Source organism: Lithobates pipiens, unplaced genomic scaffold (assembly GCF_037356315.1).
Source record: "Lithobates pipiens isolate NorthernLeopardFrog02 unplaced genomic scaffold, aLitPip1_a1.2 Scaffold_22, whole genome shotgun sequence".
In the NCBI taxonomy this organism is placed as follows: domain Eukaryota; kingdom Metazoa; phylum Chordata; class Amphibia; order Anura; family Ranidae; genus Lithobates; species Lithobates pipiens.
In genome coordinates this window covers 46,059,433-46,082,603 of record NW_027507784.1, presented here as the reverse complement: position 1 = coordinate 46,082,603, position 23,171 = coordinate 46,059,433, and the positions used below count along the sequence as shown (strand labels likewise).

Here is a 23,171-nt window from a genome sequence, read left to right as displayed (position 1 = left end):
ACTGCAAACAATTTTCATTTTTGTGTGTTCTTGTGATTCCTCAACATTTACTATCCTGCAGCCTTATAGGATATGTTACATGGATATTCCAGAAGACCCCAGGGCTTAGGGTATGTAATTCTCGAGAGGGCAAGAAATTAGGAAGTTGGAGAATGGAAGAAAGAAAATAAGGTACTGTTTATAGATATACACACACACAAATAAAAATTGCAGTTGTGTAAGAGATTGGCGGAGGAAGGGGGTAAGAGAAAGTGCAATTAATAGTGAAAGGTCCACTTCTTGACCAGCTGTTGGCCATGCCTGTAGGTCAGCCTTTCTCAGGCTTTTTAACATGAAGTAACCCTTGAGATAACTTTCCATGCTCAGGGAATTCCCAATAAAACATTTTATATCTATAGTATAGCTCATGGTACATGGGTGTGATGGTCAGTGGAAAGAATGCTCCTTACATTTGTGGTCATAGAAAATAATCCCCCCTAACAGACATAAAAAGATCTCTGGTGTCATTGGTTACTTATCTGAGAGGCAGGAGTTGCACATTGCTTAGGGAACCCATGGCAACTTCTAAGGAACCCTAGAATTCCATGGAACCCTGGTTGAAAAAGACTACTCTAGATGATGATGTGTTTCATTGTATTATCCAAGAATCACCCCACCATCCCCTTCCCCCGCACACCATCACCTCAACATAGCATCAGTCATGGTGCTATTGGGCATTCATGACCTACTAAAACTAGTTCTTTGTTTTGTTTACTTTGGAATTTAACTGTGTGTGTTCATTCTATTATATACAGTATATATACTTTTTTTTTCACTTTCCTTTTTGGTTTGTCTTTTTGCATAATATGTTTAAAGTAGTATTAAACCCTCAGTGTTTTTTAGTTTAATTCAAAGAGCTCAATAAAATAAAAATACTAATCAGCCAGGTTGAAGCTGTTATAGCTGCAAAGGGTGGGCCAACTCAATATTGAACCCTATGGACTAAGACTGGGATGCCATTAAAGTTCACGTGTGTGTAAAGGTAGGTGCCCCAATACTTTTGGTAATATAGTGTACCTTCTGCTGAGTCAGACCTATTGTTCAGTAACCAACAAAATAGCTACAGCGATAGAATTTTAAACTGGATGGTGGGGAGGATTAAGAGAGTAGCAAGCATTGCCAACAGGAAATTTGAGCACTGAAAGGCATCTAGTCCACAACGAGTGGGTGATTTAGCGTTTTTAACCACTTGACCTCCAGAAGGTTTTACCACCTTCATTCATTCATTTAACTGGCAATTGCTCAGTCATGCAACCCTGTACATACATTACATTTAAATCCTTTTTTCACAGAAATAGAGCTTCCTTTTGGTGGTATTTGATCACCACTGGCTTTTTTAATTATTATTATTATTATTATTAGATAAACAGAAAAAGACTAAACGATATTTTCTACCTTCTGTTATAAAACATATCTAATAAAATCAAATTTCTTCATAAATTTAGGCCAATATGAATTCTGCTACATGTCTTTGGTAAAAAAAAAAATCCTAATAAGTGTATATTAATTGGTTTGCGTGAAAGTTATAGCATCTGCAAACTAGTGTATATATACTGGAATTTTCGCAGCTATAAATACTATACTGTAATGGCGGTGATCAGAGACTTACAAATCATTGGCTGAAATCTACTGAAAAAACTCCTGCTGTGTCCAATTACAGCACGGGTCAGCAGGGGGCGCGCATGGGAGTCCCAAATCTGGAAGAAAGGCCACGACAGATGGGTACATCACCTAGCCTAGCTGTCCTGCCAGTCCGCAGTAGATGTACTGTATTGTGGGCAGGCGGAACTTGGTTCATTTCATGGCAGAGGGGGCTTTAAACCCTTTTGCTCAGTCTCGTCCTTTTTATGTAAATATTTGTAAATATTAGCGTATATTACCTCCATACACCAGCTGGAAGTCTTTCTGGAGAGGTGCAGTAAGAGACTCGTGTTGGACTCTACAGGAGAAGATCCGCTCTCTGTCCTCCTCGGTGGGTGTTATTGTTACTGAGCTCCTCACATGGTACGTCCCATCCGGGTCTCTCTGAGGTCTCTCCACAATAACTTTGTCCAGTATTTCTCCATCCCGGAGCCATTTAATGTCGATGTCCACCGGATAGAAACCAGAGATGACACTATGTAAGGAACACTCTTTATTTTTTACAATGACATTGTCTGTAATATTGATCTGTGGAGGAGCTGAAACATACATATCATGTTATCCTACAAATTGTAATAAAATGACCAAAATGCAGATTAAAGTCAACCTTTTACTATGAAGTCTAAACAAAAGTAATGACAACCTGTGTTAAAATAGAAGAATACAAGTACCTGACAGTTCCGAGAGAGTGCAATACCAACTCACCCATCATGTGTTTTCATTTTTCTTGGTGGCTTCTACAAAGCTACAGATGAGGAGAAGTGGTGGTGTATAGCGGAGTAACAGATATTCCACCCACCCAATACAGTCTGGGGATCAGCAATGCTGTAGAGTGTTTGAAATCATGGGCCACCAGAAAATAAGTATAGAGCATTTCCATTTACATGGTGGGGTTGATTTACTAAAGGCAAATAGACTGTGTATGTTGCAGAGTTTAGTAAATGAGGAGAAGCTCTGCTGACTTCCATCATCCAATCATGTGCAAGAAAAAAATGGGATTTTTATATACAGCTTACCTGTAAAATCCTTTTCTTGAGAGTACATCACGGGACACAGGAGCTTCATTACATAGTGGGTTATATAGGCACCTCTGGTGATTGGACACTGGTTGACCCTAATTAAGGAGAATTCCTCCCCTATATAACCCCTCCCATCCGGGAGGCACCTCAGTTTTGTAGCAAAGCAATAAGAAACCACGTAAAACCCAAGAGGGGCGGGAGCCCTGTGTCCCGTGATGTACTCTCAAGAAAAGGATTTTACAGGTAAGCTGTATATAAAAATCCCATTTTCTTGATCATACATCACGGGACACAGGAGCTTCATTACATAGTGGGATGTCCCATAGCAATGCTCAGATTGAGGGGAGGGAGACACAGATCATAAACATAGACCGCCAGGGACCTGAGGACCTAAACTGCAGCCTGCAGTACACTGCGCCCGAAGGCGATATCCTCTTGCCCTCTGACATCCACCTGATAGAATCTGGTGAATGTGTGGACTGATGACCAAGTCGCAGCCTTACAGATCTGAGCCAGGGAGGCCTGGTGATGCACTGCCCAAGAAGCACTGACAGCCCTAGTAGAGTGCGCTTTCACCTGAAAAGGAGGAATCTTCCCCTTTAAGCCATAGGCCTGAGAAATAACTTGTCTGATCCACCTTGAGAGAGTGGACTTTGACGCTGCCTGACCCTTTCTAGTGCCTTCCGGCAGAATAAATAAACAATCAGTTTTCCTTATCTGAGAAGTTGCCTGAAGATAAACACTGATTGCTCTAACCACATCCAAAGTGTGTAAAGACTCTTCCTCTGTGGACTGAGGGTCCGGAAAAAAGGATGGTAGGATTACATCCTGATTCAAATGGAAACCCGAAACCACTTTAGGTAGAAAGGACCTGTTGGGGCGCATAACCACCCGGTCCTTATGGATAATTAAATACGGCTCTTTACTGGAAAGAGCTGCCAACTCTGATGCTCTTCTAGCCGTGGATATGGCTACTAAGAAGACCAGCTTTTTAGTCAGGAGAACTAAAGAAGCCAGATGCAAAGGTTCAAATGGTTGCCCCTGTAAGGCCGAGAGAACCAAATTCAGATCCCATGGGCATACCGGAGATTTAACTGGCGGTTTTGTCCGCATAGCCCCCTGGATAAAAGCCCGTACCAGGGAATGTGATGCAAGCGGTTTTTGAAAAAATACTGACAGGGCCGAAATCTGCACTTTGATAGTGCTTATGGCCAAATTCATTTCTAGGCCTGACTGGATAAAGGCCAAGATTCTGTTAATGACATACTTTCTAGGATGCCACTTCCTGAGTTCACACCAGGAAACATATGTCCTCCAGATTTTGTAATAAATACGCCTGGAGGCCGGCTTTCTGGCATTGACCAGAGTAGAAAGGACTGGCCCCGAAAGGCCACGGTCTCTCAGAATGTGGGTCTCAGCAGCCAAACCGTCAAAGTCAGACTGCGTAAAGCAGGATGGTAGATTGGACCCTGTGAGAGCAGATCTGGCCGGAGAGGGAGGGTCCATGGCCTGCCTACTGCCAACTTCATGATTTCTGCAAACCATGGTCGCCTGAGCCAAGCCGAGGCCACCAAAAGGACCGACTTTGTCTCCCTCTTGACCCTTCCCAGGAACCGCGACAGTAGCGGGCTTGGGGGGAAGGCATAGATCAGATTGTACTGATCCCAGGGAACCGTCAGAGCATCTGACCCCTGAGCAAGTGCATCTCTTGTCCTTGACACAAACTTGTCCAGTTTCCTGTTGAACCTGGATGCAAACAGATCCACGTCTGGAGTGCCCCACTTGTGACATATGTTCTGAAACACGTCGGGGTGCAGGGCCCATTCTCCTGGGCACAATTGCTGGCGGCTGAGAAAATCCGCCTGCCAATTCTCCACTCCTGGGATGAAGACTGCAGAAAGACACGGAACATGCTTTTCTGCCCAGACAAGTATGCGATTCACCTCCTTTTGGGTCACCAGACTTCTGGTACCGCCCTGGTGATTGATATAAGCCACTGCGGTGGCATTGTCGGACTGAACCCGAACCGGGAAACCTCGCAGTCTGTAAGACCACTCTATGAGTGCCATGTAAACTGCCCGAATCTCCAAGATATTTATGGGTAGTAGACTTTCAGTCGCAGACCATTTCCCCTGCGAGCATGTTTCCTCCAATACAGCTCCCCAGCCTGTCAGGCTGGCATCTGTTGTGACAATCTTCCATGAGAGAGGAAGAAAAGTTTTGCCTTTCAGCAAATTCCTGGTTTGTAACCACCAGACAAGACTTTTGCGTGTCCCGGGGGATAAACGCATAGGAAGATCCAGGGATTGGGGCTTCCTGTTCCAAGCCGCAAGGATGCATCCTTGCAGAGGCCTTGAGTGGAACTGGGCGAATGGGACGGCCTCGAAGGAGGCGACCATCTTTCCCAATAGTCTCATGCACAACTGAATGGAGGAAGATCTTCTGCCCAGAATCAGACGCACCAGATCTCCAATGGCCAAGGCCTTTAGCCTTGGAAGAAACACCCTGCCCTGAGCGGTGTCGATAATCATACCTAGGTATTCCAACCTGGTAGTCGGTTGTAGGGACGACTTTTCTAGGTTTATAATCCAACCTAGGCGTTCTAGATGTTCTAGCGTTTTGGTGACGCTGCGACTTAGGAACGCTGCAGTTCTCTCCACGAGAAGCAAGTCGTCTAGATAAGCCATGACGGCTATACCCTGAGCTCTTAAGATTGCTAAGAGAGGGTCCAGAATCTTTGTGAAGACTCGAGGGGCTGTGGCAAGCCCGAACGGCAAGGCCACAAATTGAAAATGGCGCCGCTCTACCGCGAACCTTAGAAATTTCTGGTGTGCGGGAAAAATTGGCACATGGAGATATGCATCCTTGATATCTATTGATGCCATGAATTCTCCCCCTTGCAGGGAGGAGACCACAGTGCGGATTGACTGCATTCGGAAGGTCTGGATGTGTAAAAACCGGTTTAGGTTTTTCAGATCCAGGATAGGTCTGACACTTCCATTTGGTTTTGGAACGGTGAAGAGATTTGAATAAAACCCTGAACCCTGATCTTTCGGGCTCACTTCTACTATCACACCCTGGGATAGTAACTGATCTAAGGCCAGGAATAGCGGTTTTTGCTTTACTGGATCCCTGGGGATCCTTGACCTTAGGAAACGAGAAGGTGGAATCTCCTGAAACTCTAGCTTGTAGCCCAGAGATACTGAAGAGATCACCCACTTGTCCTGAATCTCTTCCCGCCAGGCGCCTGCAAACTGCAGGAGCCTTCCCCCCACTCTGCCGAGCGGGGGCGCCCCTTCACAAGGAGGTTTTGGGGCTCTGCTTGGCAGGCTTTCGCCCCCAAGCCTTTTTCTGTCCCTGGGCTCGGCCTTGAGCCTTTCTAGCAGAGGAGGACTGAGAAGGCCGTCGCCACTGTTTAGAGCTTGATGCTTCGGGAGAGAGAGCACGCCTAAATGAAGGACGCTTGCTCTTTTTGACTGGAAGGAGAGTAGACTTACCTCCTGAAATATTTTGGACGAATTTATCTAATTCTTCCCCAAACAAACGCTCCCCTTCAAACGGGAACCCAGTCAAATGCTTTTTGCATGACAGCTCAGCAGCCCAATTCTTTAGCCATAAGGCCCTGCGCATGTGTACCAACATGAGGGACAAACGTGATGCTTGTTGGACAGAATCCAAATTCGCATCAATTATGAAACACAAGATGTGAGGCAATTCTGCATAATTTTCTACTTCCTCACTGGGAAGGAGCCCAAACATCTGTTTAACCTGTTCCTTGAGGAACTGACACAACCCCACGGCTGCGACTGTAGGTTGCACCACAGCGCCAGCCATGGAAAAGGAGGCTTTTAATAAGGTTTCCAGCCTTTTATCAGTTGGATCCTTGAATACCTGCGCATTATCCAAAGGACAAGTTAGGTTTTTATTCACACAAGAAACAGCCGCATCGACAGATGGGACCCCCCACTTCTTGGTGAAACTTTCCTCCACAGGATAATGCATGGAAAACCTTTTGGGAGGAGTAAACAGTTTATCGGGATGTCCCCAATCCTCATACATCAATTTATCCATTAAAGGATGACTCCCAGGGAAGAAACAGAGGATGTAGCGACTTCAGCAGCAGACATTCTGAATGTGGTACGCACCAATTCAGTATAATACTGCACCTGCTTTCTGAGTGCCTGGGCGGAGGGGACTATCTCCTCTTCCTCTGACTCATCCGACCGCTCATGATCCCTATCCAAAGATAGGGATCCCTCCTCATTTTCAGAACAACTATCCGAGAGAGGGATTTCAGCAGAGGGAGGGGATCTACCCCTTTTCCTGCTATCTTTTAGGGAAGCAGAAGTAAAATTCATGATTCTCCCTTCAAAACCCTCCAATGTAGCCCTAAGGGAGTCCTCAGTGACATAAACCGGGGCTGCGACATTAGGAGAGGCTGCAAAACCTGACAGGGGCACCGACTCGTCTTGAGAGGCTGGCTCCAGTCTTGCAGAGGGGGATGGTAATTTACAGGCACTTTTGGAACCCCTGGACCTAGGCGGTGACTTGCCAGTGCTCTTATTACCTCCCCCTGAGACCCTCTTACGAGGAGACATAGTACTAAGCTATAAAGCGGAGGTACTAGTACAAGTGTGATCACTGTTACGCTTAAAGTCTCACAATAAATCAATATATGCTTAAACTGCACAACCTGATGCTGAGTAGGTGTCTTAAGGTTTGCCTGGATCCAATCCCCACGGATGCTTACTGCCCACAGCTCCTGTGTCTCCAGTTACAGTCCCCTGACGCTCTGGGCTTTTAAAACTGCCGCCTGGCGCCTGCGCAGTACAGCGCCGTGCACACTGACGTGCACGGCTCGCAACCACACCCCCCCTCCTCCATTAGGCCGGGAGCGCGCCCGGCGCGCGTGCACGAGGACCGCGGAATCCGGGGGGGGAGGAGAACCCAAAATGGAGCAGCGTGGGACCCCTGAAGTGCGTGGGACCCCTGTTTACCTTCATCTGTGGCAGGGACTGCAATGGAGACGTGAGTAGCTGGAGAAACCAGGCTTTCACTGAGCGTGTTGTATTGAAAGGCATGTAAGTATGCATCAGGCTGCTCTTACTCCCTCTAGTGGTGGAAACCAGGTAAGACATACAACTAGTAATGGTAGGTTATCCTCGCGCTATAATGATAAAGTAAGAGCGGGTTGGTGTGGTTGCAGCAAAAAACACCGACAGAGGTGCAAACCCTCCCCTCAAAGTGACAGTAAGTAAAAAATATATGGTGTTGCGCTCCACATCAAATAAATTAAATCCAACAACACAATTCCTAAATAATCTCATGAAATCTTGAAAACGCACTCATGTGATTAAAATTAGAATCACTAAATAATCGCATAAATTCTTGAAAGCGTGCTCATGCAATTAAAATTCCATTAGTTCTAAAATATTGCTAGCCAACCTTCAGGTATATCTGGGGCTCTTACGAAAAGATCCTCCCACCTGGGCCATGTAGAAAGCTCTGCCAGAAACTTTCGTGCGCTCTGTATAAACAGTACACCAAGTCTGGTTTTCCCAGAGCCCAGTCTTCCAATGGAGAGGACTTACAGGCAAAACCTCGCTTCTTCGGCAGACGAGGCCCGGGTACCATACCATCTTGGGAGTCAAATATCGGCCCGAGGTATGGATCCGGTTTGTTGTAGCCCTTCGGCCCTCGCAGGGACCTGCATAGAGCTAAGTTTTACGTGACCATCACCCAGACACTGGCGAAAAAACCGAGGTGCCTCCCGGATGGGAGGGGTTATATAGGGGAGGAATTCTCCTTAATTAGGGTCAACCAGTGTCCAATCACCAGAGGTGCCTATATAACCCACTATGTAATGAAGCTCCTGTGTCCCGTGATGTATGATCAAGAAACATATTTTTTTTGTTTTCCTTGCATGTGATTGGGAATTGTTTGCAAAGTGAAGCTTTACTAAGCTCTGCAATCTAATCTAATCTCTTGAGCAACTGCACTTGAAAAGTGCACAGTCTAAAGGCATACCCCACTTTTAAGTACACAATGGGGTTTATTTACTAAAGCTGGAAAGTGCAAAATCAGGCTCGCTTCTGGATAGAAACCAATGAGCTTCTAACCTCAGCTTGTTCAATTAAGCTTTGGTAATAAAACCTGGAAGCTCATTGGTTTCTATGCAGAGGTGAGCCTGATTTTGCACTTTCTAGCTTTAGTAAATAAACCCCATTGTGTTCTTAAAAGTGGGGTATGACTGTATTTGCCTTTGGGGGTAAACCAACCCCAACTGTGTCCTCTCCTCCACATTTGGATCTCTACATTGCATTCTCCTTCATTACCGAGTTCAGTTTTTCCCATCATTAAAGTCTGAATAAGTAGCAAGTTGTAACTCAAGCATAGAATTGAATTCTGTCAACTAGAGACAGGTCAACTTCTAGAGAAGAATAGTTAATATAAAGACCAACAAGGATCAAATATTCTGCGTAAAACACGAGATGGTTGAGAGTAAAGCCTTGCACACACAATGAGAATATCGGACGAGTGATCGCTACTAAACTTACAAAAAATTTCATATGACAGAATACAACTTCAGAAGTGATGTAATGTATTCTTTTGTTTCCGAGCATGCGTGGTCTTGGTCTTCTGATTTTTTGGGGATGAATACTGCACTGATTAAACGAAAATCATTTATTCTGCTATCGTCTGGGAGCATTTTTTGTTATTCCCTTTGGATAATTTTGCATTAGTATAAAAAAAAAAAAAATATATATATATACCGCGCTGTCTCTTTTAAATTGTTAGGTAGCAGCCAGCACAGCAAATGATCAATTGCAAAAGTGAGAAATGTGAAGATAAGAGCAGCGCTAATAAATTGTCTCTGCATGAACTGAGGCTGGAAATTGTGTACAACTTGGACGGTGAGAAAACCAAAACAAACAAATCTAATTACAAACACATTGATTATAATATGCTAAAAGTAAGGCTACATTCCTCCTTTCCTCATAACCACACCATATGGGAGAAACCATTAATCTGGCTCCCCCACCCTTTTAAAATCCCCATTGAGGGCTACCCATTTGGAGTGTCATTGAGAGCGACCACTGGAGTTTATTCTGCTATAACAAAGAGTGAAAATAAAGGAAAATCCAAATTTTGGGTTGTCACAAGAAAAGGAATATAGGTGACATCTTTCATTGGGGACACTAGTGCTTGTGACCCTGGTGACAACTCGGAAAATCCCTCACTTTGGAAGGACTTCTTCTAACTTACTGTGTTGGCTATGAGACAGTAAGTAAAGGAACAAAAGAAAAAAAGTTTTTCCTTTTGTTTTATTTTAAAGACAGGAAGTGGATTTTTCAGTTAATATATACAGTATTAAAAAGTGGTGTGCCTGGCTTACAAATGAGACAGCAGTATTCATTATCTGTTGCACATGAGAAATAACCCTTTCCAAACCAGAGGTCATTGAAGCCCAGACCAAAATTGAACATTGTCCTTCCGCCATTGAGCCCTCGTTCACACTGAACGAGGCTTTGAAATTGTGCAACTTCATCAGAAAATGCATGATTTCAAAGCTGTGACTTCGGGAGCGACTTGAAAGACACCTGTGCGGCTTTATGCACAGAAGTCTATTGAAGTCCCATCTGAAATCAGCAAAAGTAGTGCAGGAACTGCTTTTGCAAATCGGTACGGCCCTCCAAAGTCAGTGTTGCACAGATTGGAACAATGCCATTGCCGCAAATAGGCTGCGACTTGTCATGCGATTTGACATGTCAAATTGCATAAATGTGAATAAGGGCTAAGACAGGAAGAGAAGTTTGATCCTCCCGATAGGGAACAACAATAAAACCGCAATGGAGGTTCTAACCTTACCCTCTGCTATACATAATCAAGAAAAGTTTAGGCCTGAGCTGGGCAATATTTATTTGATGAAACTTTAAGATATATCAGTCAAAAAGTATGTTTTTAGACTATATTAAACTGCGTACCTTGTACATCTAGTCGGATCTCCTTCTCTTCCCTCTCTGACCTGTACAGTATGGAGCACTTATAGATCCCTCCATCTGTTATATTGATGTTTGATATCGACAGATCAGCGATTCCATCTTCTGCCCGACCTGTATAGAAGAAACGAGGATGTGTAGATTTCACTGCTGTATTCTGAACACTTAATATTTACTTTCCCTGGAAGTACCAAATTATTAAAAGATATTTCCGATCAATAGGAGGGTTCTTGACTGTGAAGGAGTAGGGAATGTTCACATCTTTCCCCATCGTGGCTTTCTGGGAAGACAGCGTCAATGCCCAACCTGCAGATAATAAAATATATAGTTATACATAAAGTTATACATCCAAAAAATCATATAAGATATCCACACTAAAACATATAAATTACAAATGAGCAGCCGCTTAAGCAATCTGTGACATTATATACAAGAATTGTGTTAAATATATGAAGCAGCACAAAAAAAATTAACTCAATGTTGTGAAAACACAAAAATAAATCAATATAATGACATCAAACTTATTAGGTGAAAAAACATGTATAAAGAAATCACACCAAATATGTAAATATGGTAAGTGTCCATAAGAGCCCATTCACAAGGGCTAAAAAGGAAAAAAATATATGTGAAACAAGAAAGTCCAAAGGTTTCATCCACGATTCACTTGCTCCACCAGTGTCCCCACAATCCCAATTCGTAGTGTTTCCACCATCAGATGACACCAAGTATTAAAGCCTCTTACCACACCCTGTGGACCATCATATAATATGGTAAAATGCGTGAGTTATATGATGGGAAACTCCAAAGCGCCAAAAGTGATCCAGTTGGTTCATCAGCAGGATGAAAAATAAAAATCATTTACGCCCATAGTGTAACCCATGAAAAGCATGTATTCAAAAAATAAGTCAATTTTGCAAAGGGAAACACACTAAGCAAATCCTTGGGCAATAGGTTTAAAAAAAACTTGCATATAGCAATAAAAACAGATATAATTGCTCTCCCAAAAAGCAGCAGGTTGTGTGGCTGCACCAAATTCAACCACCGGTCAGCAAGTGTGCGTGATAACGAAGCGTTGTAACCATGCCCTGGGTCACGTTTGGCACTTTGGAGTCTCCCTTCATGAAGAGATGTATTTGCATCTGACCATACTATATGGTCCACAGGATCCGGTAAGAGGCTTTAATACTTGGTGTCAACTGGTGGTGGAAGCATTAGGAATTGTGATTGCAGAGACACTGGGGGAGCAAGTGAGTCGCGGATAATTTGTTTCCTTTGGGCTTTCTTGTGACATATATTTTTCCTTTTTAGCCCTTGTGAATGGGCTCTTATGGACACTTATTTTCATATTTGGTGTGATTTCTTTATACACGTTTTTTCACCTAATAAGTTTTATCTCATTATATTAATTTTATTTTTGGGTTTTCACAATATTGAGTTCAATTTGGTAGCACTGCTTCATATATTTATCATAAAGTTATACATAGATAACATAAACAGCAATTTTTTTAACCACTTCAGCCTCGGAAGAATTTACCCCCTTCCTGACCGGGCCATTTTTTTGCGATACGGCACTGTGTTGCTTTAACTGACAATTGCGCGGTCGTGCGACGTTGTACCCAAACAAAATGTAATGTCCTTTTTTTCCCCTACAAATAGAGCTTTCTTTTGGTGGTATTTGATCACCTCTGCGGTTTTTATATTTTGCGCTATAACCAAAAAATACAAAAAAATTTTTGAAAAAAAATACATTATTTTTTACTTTTTGCTATAATAAATATCCCCAAAAAATATATAAAAAACATTTAGGCCAATACGTATTCTACATATTTTTGGTTAAAAAAAAATCACAATAAGAGTATATTGATTGGTTTGCGTAAATGTTATAGCGTCTACAAAATAGGGGATCGTTTTATAGCATTTTTATTAATATTTTTTTTTTTACTAGTAATGCGATTTTTATCATCACTGCGACATTATGGCAGACGTGTCGGACAATTTTGACACATTTTTGGGACCATTGGCATTCATACAGCGATCAGAGTGATTAAAAATGCACTGATTACTGTAAACTGGCAGTGAAGGGGTTAACACTAGGGGCAGTGAAGGGGTTAATGTGTGTCCTAGTTTGTGTTCTAACTGAAGGGGGGAGGGGACTGTGCAGGGAAACTAACAGATTGCTGTTCATACACTGTATGAACAGACAATCTGTCAGTTCACGCCTCAGAAAACCGGAAAGTTCCGGGTTCTCCGTGTGCCTCGAGCGATCGCAGTGGTCTGGGGGTGATCGAGACACCTATCAGCAAAAGTATACAGGCATAGGACACACCCCCTGGCCACGCCCCTTAAAGGAGACTTGTACAAAAAAACGAGATTGGTTAAACCCACAAGTGCTTTTTTCACCACTAATATACCTTTATATTGGCTTCTGGAATTTACAAATACAGCAATTTAGAAATCATATGAAAGGTTTAACACTGGAAAACACTTTTTGATAGATAAAAAGTGCATTTTATATACAACTATATGGATCAGATTAAAATGAGGGACAGAGGGACAGAGGGACATTGCTCCAAATCAGGGACAGTCCTTTGAAATCAGGGACAGTTAAGAGCTATACCTATCAATGCTCATCAATGCAGCCTATCAGTGCTTATAAATCCCACCTATCAGTGCCTATTAGTGCCTCCTATCAGTGCTCATGAATGCTGTCTGCCTTCTCAGCACAGCTCTGAGCTGAGAGTGTCTATCACATGGAACAGCTTAGAGCCGGTGTCCTATCGGATAGTGTCCCCCGTCGGATAGTGTCTGCTGTATACTGCGCATGTGCAGTACACAGGACAAGCAGATTCCGAAAATAGCCGAAGATGAACGGCGCCTGCGTCGTGAGTCCAGGTTCTAGCCCCCATATCCAAATGGACATAGAGTTAGAATAAAAAGAGCCGAGAGAAACGAGGCCGTGCCCGAAGCCCGTGAGGGGACATCTAATATGTGCAGTCCTATGTCCACTTGGATGTTGGGGCTTGCACCTCACAGCGCAGGCGCCGTTCATCTTCGGAGATTTTCCGAATCTCCTTCTGCTCCATACTGAGCAAGCGCTGCGCCTGCGCAGTTCAGAGCGGACACTTTTCGATGGCCGGACTGTATCTGTCACAACACCGGCATTGATAGTTCTCCCTACCCCTCCTTCCTCTCTTGTATGGGATGGGAGAGGAGACAGCTGATCTGCGCCTTCTCCTCCCAACTCTCTCCTCCTTTGTGTGCACAACGGGAAGTCAATGTGAAGCTAACAAGCTCACACTTCCCGCAGAGCACACAGGAGAGGGGAGGGAAGGAGCAGATCCACTGTCTCTTCCATCCCATGCAAGAGAAGAAGCAGGGGGAAATATCAATGCCGGCTCTGAGTTGTATGAGAGAGATGCTCTTAGCTCAGAGCCATGCGACTAGCAACCTCGATGGGGCCCCCCTGACAGTGGTGGAATGCCAGGCCCGGTCGCAAGTGCGGCTGTTGCGACCCTGGTAGTTCCGCCACTGTCTTAACAGATGCAGATCCTGTAACTTTCCTCATTAGAGCCCTGCAAATGCAGCAGCTGATAATTATAATTAATAATTATACATTCACATGGACACAGAAAAACAAACAGCTATTCGTTCAGAATAACAAGAGGTAGGAATCTGCTACAAAGTTTGTTCAAATCCCTGAAATGTACATAGATCACCCAGAGGGGAGGGTTTTTTTGTTTTTTTTTACTCAACAAAAGTGGAGTTACTCTTTAAAGTAGAACTAAAGGCAATTTGTTTTTTTTTTATTTTGGATACAGAAAAAGAAGGGTTATAACCCCTGTCTTTTTTTCCCCCATCTGTGTCCCATTGAGGACATTTCCCTTCACTTCCTGTCCCATAGACAAAACAGGAAGTCAAAGGAAATCCCTCCAAACTGAGGGGACCCCTGGTTGTCACCAGAACTAATATCCCCTTTGCAACATTTTTCCTCTATTACTATTCTGGGAAAAACCCAAAAATTTCTTTCACTTTCTTTTTCATAGCAGTAGCAGTAATAGCAGTAAACAGGACAGACAGAGAGGGTGGACCTCCCTAAGGCTCCTTTCACACATGCTTTCCCATCAGGTCCGCCTGACTTGGCAGACCTGTTCGGCAACTCGAATTACTCCTATGGAGCTGCGAATGTCAGAGGTGACATGTTCACTGACCCCCGCTGCCATCCCATCCGATCCGATCCATGAAATCCACACAGATGGAAACCCGATTTACCATCCATCTGGAGGATCGGATCAGATGGGATCATATGAAAACGGACAGGAGGTCCATAGAGGAAAGTGGGGCTCTGACAGGTCTGTCTCAGCACAGTGAGCGGAGATGGATCTGCCATCCGCCTGCTCAATAGATAGGGATCAGCGGAGTCCGTCGGGCGTACCGGCTCTGTGAAAGAGCCCTAAAAGCGAACACACAGATATCATAACCTGACCTTTGTTCTAATCCCTCGCCACTAAAAAAGCTTTGCTTTTAGTTATACTTTAACCACCTCCCAAGCTCCCTATAGCATCTTTACTACTACTGGGCGGCCGTGCTGCACAGGATCATGTATATACACTATATTGTCAAAAGTATTGGGACACCTGCCTTTACACGCACATGAACTTTATTGGTGTCTTAGTCCGTAGGGTTCAACATTGAGTTGGCTCACCCTTTGCAGCTATAACAGCTTCAACTCTTCTGGGAAGGCTGCCCACAAGGTTTAGGAGTGTGTCTATGGGAATGTTTGACCATTCTTCCAGAAGAAAGTCAGGCACTGATGTGGATGAGAAGGCCTGGATTGCAGTCTGCGCTCGAATTCTTCCCAAAGGTGTTCTATCGGGTTGAGGTCAGGACTCTGTGCAGGCCAGTCAAGTTCCTCCACCCGAAACTCATTCATCCATGCTTTTATGGACCTTGCTTTGTGCTCTGGTGCGCAGTCATGTTGGAACAGGAAGGGACCATCCCCAAACTGTTCCCACAAAGTTGGGAGCATGAAATTGTCCAAAGTGTCTTGGTATGCTGACGCCTTAAGAGTTCTCTAAGGGGCCAAGCTCAACCTCTGAAAAACAACCCCACACCATAACCCCCCCCCCCCCCACCAAATTAATTGGACCAGTGCACAAAGCAAGGTTCATAAAGACATGGATGAGCGAGTTTGGGGTGGAGGAACTTGACTTGCCTGCACAGAGTCCTGATCTCAACCCAATAGAACACCTTTGGGAGATGAATTAGAGCACAGACTGCGAGCCAGACCTTCTCATCCACATCAGTGCCTGACCTCACAAATGAGCTATTGGAAGAATGTGCGTGTAAAGGCAGGCATCCTAATACTTTTGACAATATAGTGTATACGTGACCCTGCAATTTTGGGTCCGGGACCCGAGTACGTGAAGCCAGTGGCTCGCTCCTGCTGTGATTCTACACAACGGGAGCTGATCAGCGGGTCTCGCGAACCCGATGTCTGCCGGCACCCGCTGATCGTTCTGTACACAGGCAGAAGGGTGACCTGCCTATGTAAACAGGGCAGATTGCCGTTCTTTCAGTAAAGAAGGCATTGATTCTGTGCTCGGGGACACGGATCTATGCCTTCCTCAAGCAATAGCACCTTCCACACAGTAGTAAAACACCAGTTAGGCACCCATTTAACCCTTTGATCTTCCCTAATGTTAACCCCTTCCCACCCAGTGTTATTAGTACAGTGACAGTCCATATTTTTAGCGCCGATCATCGTACTAGTCTCACCGGTCCTCAAAAAGTGTCAGTTAGTGTCCAATTTGCACTGTCACTGTCCTACTTTAAGTTGCTGATCGTTGCCATCAGTAGTTAAAAATCAAAATATTACATAAATATATCCCCTAGTTTGTAGACGCGATAACGTTTGCGCAAACCAATCAATATACGCTTATTGGGATTTTTTACCAAAAATATGCAGCGGAATATATATTGATGAAGAAATTAAAGTTTTTTTTTCTTTATTGGATGTGTTTTATAGCAGAAAGTAAAAAAAAATATATATATATTTTTTTCAAAATTTTCATTTCTTTTCTTTATAGTGCAAAAAATAAAAAAGCGCAGAGGCGATCAAATACCACCAAAAGAAATCTCTATTTGTGGGTAAAAAGGGATATACATCTTACTTGGGTACAGCGTCACACGACCGCGCAAGTAAAACTTAAAATAATGTAGTGCCGTATCGCAAAAACTGGCCTGGTCTGTGGGGGTGGGGGTGGGTGGGGGGGGTAAATCTTCCGGAGCTGAAGTGGTTAAAGATACATTTATAAAATATTGATTGTATCTCTGTTTCAACCATGTGATCTCATAATCCGATCGCAATGTGATCGTATAACCAAAGCGTCTCAGTGCTGCTGACTGATGAAAAATGATGAAGAATATTCCATCCTGGCCGATCGGCTCAGTTTGATCAAATACGATTGGATCGGACAGGAAGTTTTGGTTGTTCGATTTTGTTTTCTGATGCGCCTGCTTTGATAGAATCGCACGTCGATCGGATAACGACGTCGCGGTGTGATTCCAGTAAGACGCAGGAAGATTCGCTGATTCGAGAAGCGTTCTGATCTCTCCCCATCCCCCTCGTGTTGCCATGATGCAGATGTATGATGTCAATGTCCCTTCCTGCAGAAACACTAAGCCAGGAGGGCGGATTGTCAGCCTTGTGGTCTCATCACATTACCAGATCTATTGTCCTGTACAGAGCCCGCTGTCACCTGTACTCTCTATATAGAAATAATACTCACTCCCCCTTTCTATACAGCATTTGCTACATTGTGTTCTATGTGGAATGTATGCAGCCAGAGATGTGGTGCAGAGATCCCAACCCCCTCCTCTCCTTATCCTGCATAGAAAACCATTCTCAGGCCTCACTGCCCCCCATCACAAAGACACCCCCCCCCCCCCCACCACCACTGCCCTTATATCTGGTGATAATCACCATATTATGGGAAGATTACCTGATTGTAGAAGGCAGAGAACGAGCAGAGCGTGCGTTACCATTGTGTCTTCTTGGATATTCTGTTCTACTTTCACTTTCACTTTCATATTAAATTCTTTTTTTTCTGCCTTCGCTACACAAATAATTCCCCAGAGAAGTCGCACAAAGCCAGCCAAGCTGTCGTTTAGCGCTTCTTTAACCACTTCAATAACGGGCACTTAGACACCGTCCTGCCCAAGCCAATTTTCAGCTTTCAGCGCTGTCACACTTTGAATGATAATTGTGCGGTCCTGCTACACTGTACCCAAACTACATTTTTATTATTTTGTTCCCACAAATAGAGCTTTATTTTGGTGGTATTTGATCACCTCTGCGATTTTTATTTTTTGTGCAACAAATAAAAAACAACGGAAAATTTTGAAAAAAAAAAAGTTTTTCTTTGTTTCTGTTACATTTTTTTGTAAATAAGTACATTTTCTTCTTCAATGATGGGCACTGATATGGCTGCACTGACAGCCACTGATAAGGCGGCACTAATGGGCACCGATGAGGTGGCACCAATGAGGTGGCACCAATGAGGTGGCACCAATGAGGTGGCACTGATGAGGTGGCACTGATGATGGGCACTGATGAGCACTGATAGGTGGCACTGATAGGCACTGATAGGTGAAACTGGTATGCGGCACTGATGGGCATTCATAGGCAGCACTGATTGGGCACTCGTAGGCGGCACTGATGGGTACTTATGGCTGGCACTGGTGAGTATTAATGGGTGGCATGGATGGGCACTGATAGGTCGGCATGGATGGGCACTGATGGATGGCATTGCTGGACATTACTCAATTCATCTATTACTCTATGGTGCCAGTCAGTGCCCATTTGTGGGCACTGATTGGCACATATTGGGCACATGTGGATGGCCATGTTCTTGGCCATCCACATGTTAGGGGCTTCCCTGGTTGTCCTGGTGGGTTCCCTGGTGGTCCAGCGTGGGCAGCAGCCGGGGGGGCTGCACTGATAAACAATCAGCGCAGACCTCCCTTGTCAGGGGAGCCTCCGATTGGCTCTCCTCTACTCTCGTCTGTCAGACGCTAGTGAGGAAAAGCCAATCAACGGCTCTTCCTGTTTACATCATGATCAGCCATGATTGGACACGGCTGATCACGTGGTAAAGAGCCTCCGTTGCAGGCTCTTTACCAAAATCGGTGGAGTGGTGTGTCAGACTGACACACCGCACCAACGATTATCGCGATGCACTCCCACACAAGCACACACGGCGGCTGTTATACTGAAGGACATCATATGACGCCCAGTCAGGATAACTGAACCACTTTTTTATTTAACCACTTCCCGCCCGTAATTTAGAAAAATTACATACTATGATATATGCTATAAAACACATGCAAAAAATAAAAAAAAATCGAATTTCTTCATCAATTTAGGCCAATATGTATTCTGCTACATATTTTTAGTGAAAAAAATTCCCAATAAGTTTAAGTTACCCCAGGGGGTTATCTATGAAAGGAAAATCCACTTTGCACTGCAAGTGCACTTGAAAGTGCAGTCACCCTACATCTAATGCCACGTACACACGATCAAACAATCGGGTGGAAAAGTCCGGAAAACTCAAGTCCGCCGGACACTTTTCAATTTTTAGCAATTTTCAGCAATTTTTATTGTGACTGCGACATTGTGGGGGACCCATCGGACATTTTTGACACATTTTTGGGACCATTGTCATTTATACAGTAATCACTGCTATATAAATGCAGTGATTCCTGTGTAAATGACACTGGCAGTGAAGGGGTTAACCAGTGGGTGGCAGTGTAGGGGTTAAGTGTTCATAGGGGTGTGTTACTAACTGTGGGGGGGTTGGGCTTTCATTTATTGACGGCAATTGTACGCCAATATGCCTGCCCGTGCCATTCTGTCGACGTACATCATCGTGCGCTGGTCGGGAACCGGTTAATTACACACATTTGTGCATGCATGCATGTTTAGGCCTCATTGTTTTCAATGGAGACATTCGCACAGGTGTGTAAACATGCTCTGCGTTCAGATCCGTAATACAAAATACTCTTATAGATAGCTAAAAAGATTAATGGTGTCAGTGGAAACTTATCTGAGAGGCAGACATTGTACATTGTTCAAGGAACCCCCAGCAACCTCTGGAGGAACCCTAGAGTTCCATGGAACCCTGTTGAGAAACCCTGCTGTAGAGTAAGGGAGGGTTATAACGCCTGAAGTAGCAAATCCTCTGCAGATTCCGCATTGCATCCAAATTGAACCCCGCTCCTGTGAACCACTAAAGGTGTGTAGGTTAACAGCACCCCGAAATCGGTTTGCAAAACGCATTATGATTTGCATAATCAGATCTCATGAGTGTGAATACTCATGCGATCCAATTCTAGTGTGGCCAAAAAAAGGGTCCTGCACCATTTTGGCGCGGATTCAGTGCGATTTGAGCCATACAGAATAATGGCTCAATTGCACTGCTGAAGAATCGCATGTGAGTTGAACAGGAATCCGGTAGGATCCCTGTTCAAAATCACATGCTGTTCCCACACTGCATAGTGCGAACCGGCATGTAAGGCTTATGTCTGTATCCCATTGGGGGGATTTACCATCACTTCCTTTCCCATAGCAAAAACAGGAAGTGAGAGGAAATTCCTGCAACTTAAGGGGATCTCTTGGGAACCCCCTGGTCCCCAGAACTAGTGTCCCTATTGGAAGATTTCCCCTCTATTACTTTTCTGGGGACAACCCAAAATTTGGGCTCTTTCTTGCTTTCACTTTCAGTGATTAAGGATGAGCTCAGGCATGTTTGCATACTCCATGCAGAGCCATCTTTAAGGCAGGGCAAAAGGGACAGCTGCCCATGGCCCTGTCATTGTTGTGGGGCCCAAAGCAGCTGCCTCATACTTGCCAACTATCCAGGTTTAATTTCCCTTGTCCTTTGAAGTTTTAGTCCTGTGCTGTGTCCCAAAATCTGAGTGTGAAGTATTGGTACTAATACTGCCCAGCTCTGCCTTATTGTTGTGTACAGATGACTCGCCTGCAGACCATGTGTTTACATGTAAATAACACACATTCATATGTAAATAGCAGCACCATTCATAATTAAATAGGTGCGGCCGCCAGCATTGATATGTAAATAAAGGCAGCATTCATATGAATATCATGCCCCCCTGCAGTGAGGCGATGATGTGCTGTAACCTCTAGCAACCTATAAGTGAGCAGTATTCCTGTACAGTAATCTCTAGCAACCAATTAGCAAGCAGAAATAATTTGCTGTAGCCTTTAGCAACTAATCAGTGAGCCAAAATGTGTGCTGTAACCTCTAGCAACCAGTCAGTAAGCAGTAATGATATGCTGCAACCAAACGCAGTTGCTGTCTGATCTGATATAGTAAACTGATTTTGAGTCTAGCTGCTATTTATTGTATGTCTCAGAGCAGGTGGAGAGTAGAATTGAATGGGGGGGCCCAAGAAAATTTTTGCCCAGGGTCCAATCAATATTAAAGACGGCCCTGACTCCACGTGCAGAGCCCGCCAGGAAGTCAGCCGAGTGCTGCTCTAATCACAGGCAGTGAGACATTTCCCGATGTGCGGCTGCAGAGATCGGGAAATGTCTCACTGCCTGTGATTAGTGCTGCACCGACTTCCTGGTGGGCTCTGCACATGGAGCATGCGAACACGCCGGAGCTCATCCCTATCAGTGTTAATGGTAAACAGGACACATGGAGACACTGAATCTCCCTAATGGGGGCACAGACAGCAATAAAAACTGACAGGGGTTCTAATCCCTCTCCCCTTAAACTAAAAAAAAAGTTTTGTCTTTAGTTATACTTTAGGGTAAAAAATATTTAGGTTTACAGCTAGGGTTGCCACCTTTCCTTCAAGCCAAACCAGAACATTTTAGCGGCACAGGCACATTTTTCTTTTTCATAGTATAGACTATAAGATTATAAAAGACCTGAGTTATCTTTGGGTGCCCCAAAGAGAGTGGTAATGCAGTGCGCTGTGGCAAAGAGTGAATGTGGCCAAACTGCTCTTGTTGACATCATCGCCCTCTCCTCCCCAGTGCCTCATTGATGCCAAACCTGCCCCCAGACAGCGGCCTACAGCATACCGGGTGGCAACAGATTTTTGTGTGACTGTCTCAGTTACTTGGGGAGCCACAGCCCAGTCTGAATAATGTGTCCGGGTTTCGGGCAGACTGAAACCCGGACACATAATTACAAACCCAGACTGTCCGGGTGAACCACTATAACCACTATAACTCTAAATAGGAAAGAATCCTTCATCTCTAAGGTCCCCACGTGCTCAGTATTAGGATTTTTAGTAATCAGTTTTCCCATTTAGAGTTAAATATAGAGAACTTTTGTAGCATTAATTGGGATTGCATATTATAAACCAGTGTTGGGCAATTGCAGGTAAATGAATACTTATTCTTCATAGTATTTGAAGTGTTACTAAACCCGTAATAGTAAAATCAGTGTGTATATGCAGTACAGCATGCTTGTTATACTCACTGTGGAACCTAAGGCTGCTTGATCCTGTCCTCTCTGATCCTCCCCTTCTTCCACTGACTCCAAAACAGGTCCAGATAAGACAGATTTAATGTTGTCAGGCTGCACATGCTCAGTTTGGCGTGTATTGCTAGAGAGTTTTTTTTTATTTCTTGGGAGAGTGCATGTGATCAGCACAGGGCCAATCAGCACTTTACAGATAGAAGATGAAGGGTCCTGCAGCCTCATAGGACAGGTCAGTGCAGTATGAAAACTCCTCCTACATGCTGTGATCTGTATTCTTGTTAAGAGGGTGGCTACGATCATTCTCCATGGTCCTGTTATATGTAGGAATGTGTGGCCACCCTCTCTTGCTCCCTCTTTTTTTCCCCACAAACACAGCCAATAAGGAGGCAGAGACCTGGGAGAGCTTCTGCTCTTGTGCACATCGCTGGATCGAGCTCAGATGAGTATAAGGGGGGCTGCAGGGAGAGTTTCACACTGAAGGTTTTTTTACCATCGTGCAAAGAAATGTAATTTTCCAAAAAGAGACTGAGACCAGATTTAACAAAAAATTTTTTATTGAATGTGACATGCTAAAACATATTTGAATGCAAGAGCTAATAAATAACCACATATACAATATATATATTTTAATATGTAATAATGATATACATCTGAGAATATTATTATGTAATCAATTCATGTGCTGTTTATGACTTATATTTGTTTTCAGTTAACGACCCAAAGATGGAACCTAATGCCAAATCTAGAAATATATTAGAGGATTTTTCCAGCCACCCTGGACCAGTAACCACACATCCTGATTTTACATACAACGCACCATCTTTTCCTACTAGGAACGCACAACAACATTTTAATGCGATTTCACTTTAGTCAAAAAGAAAAAAAAAATCATTATCTATATATTGCACATGTTTATTTCATATATACTATCTGCAGCCACCAGATGGTGCACT

At 44.0% G+C, this 23,171-nt stretch overlaps 1 protein-coding gene across 1 annotated transcript in view; it reads right to left on the bottom strand.

Moving 5' to 3' along the window:
• The window catches only part of LOC143923727 (uncharacterized), a 96,563-nt gene extending 78,781 nt beyond the window's left edge, over positions 1–17,782 (bottom strand). Inside the window, exons 1-3 of the mRNA XM_077447540.1 lie at positions 17,701–17,782; positions 10,685–11,005; positions 1,920–2,219 (exon numbers count right to left, since the gene is read on the bottom strand). The gene's annotated coding sequence lies outside the window, so the exon portion shown is untranslated. The remainder of the gene's footprint in view (positions 1–1,919; positions 2,220–10,684; positions 11,006–17,700) is intronic.
• Between the last annotated feature and the right edge of the window lie 5,389 nt (positions 17,783–23,171).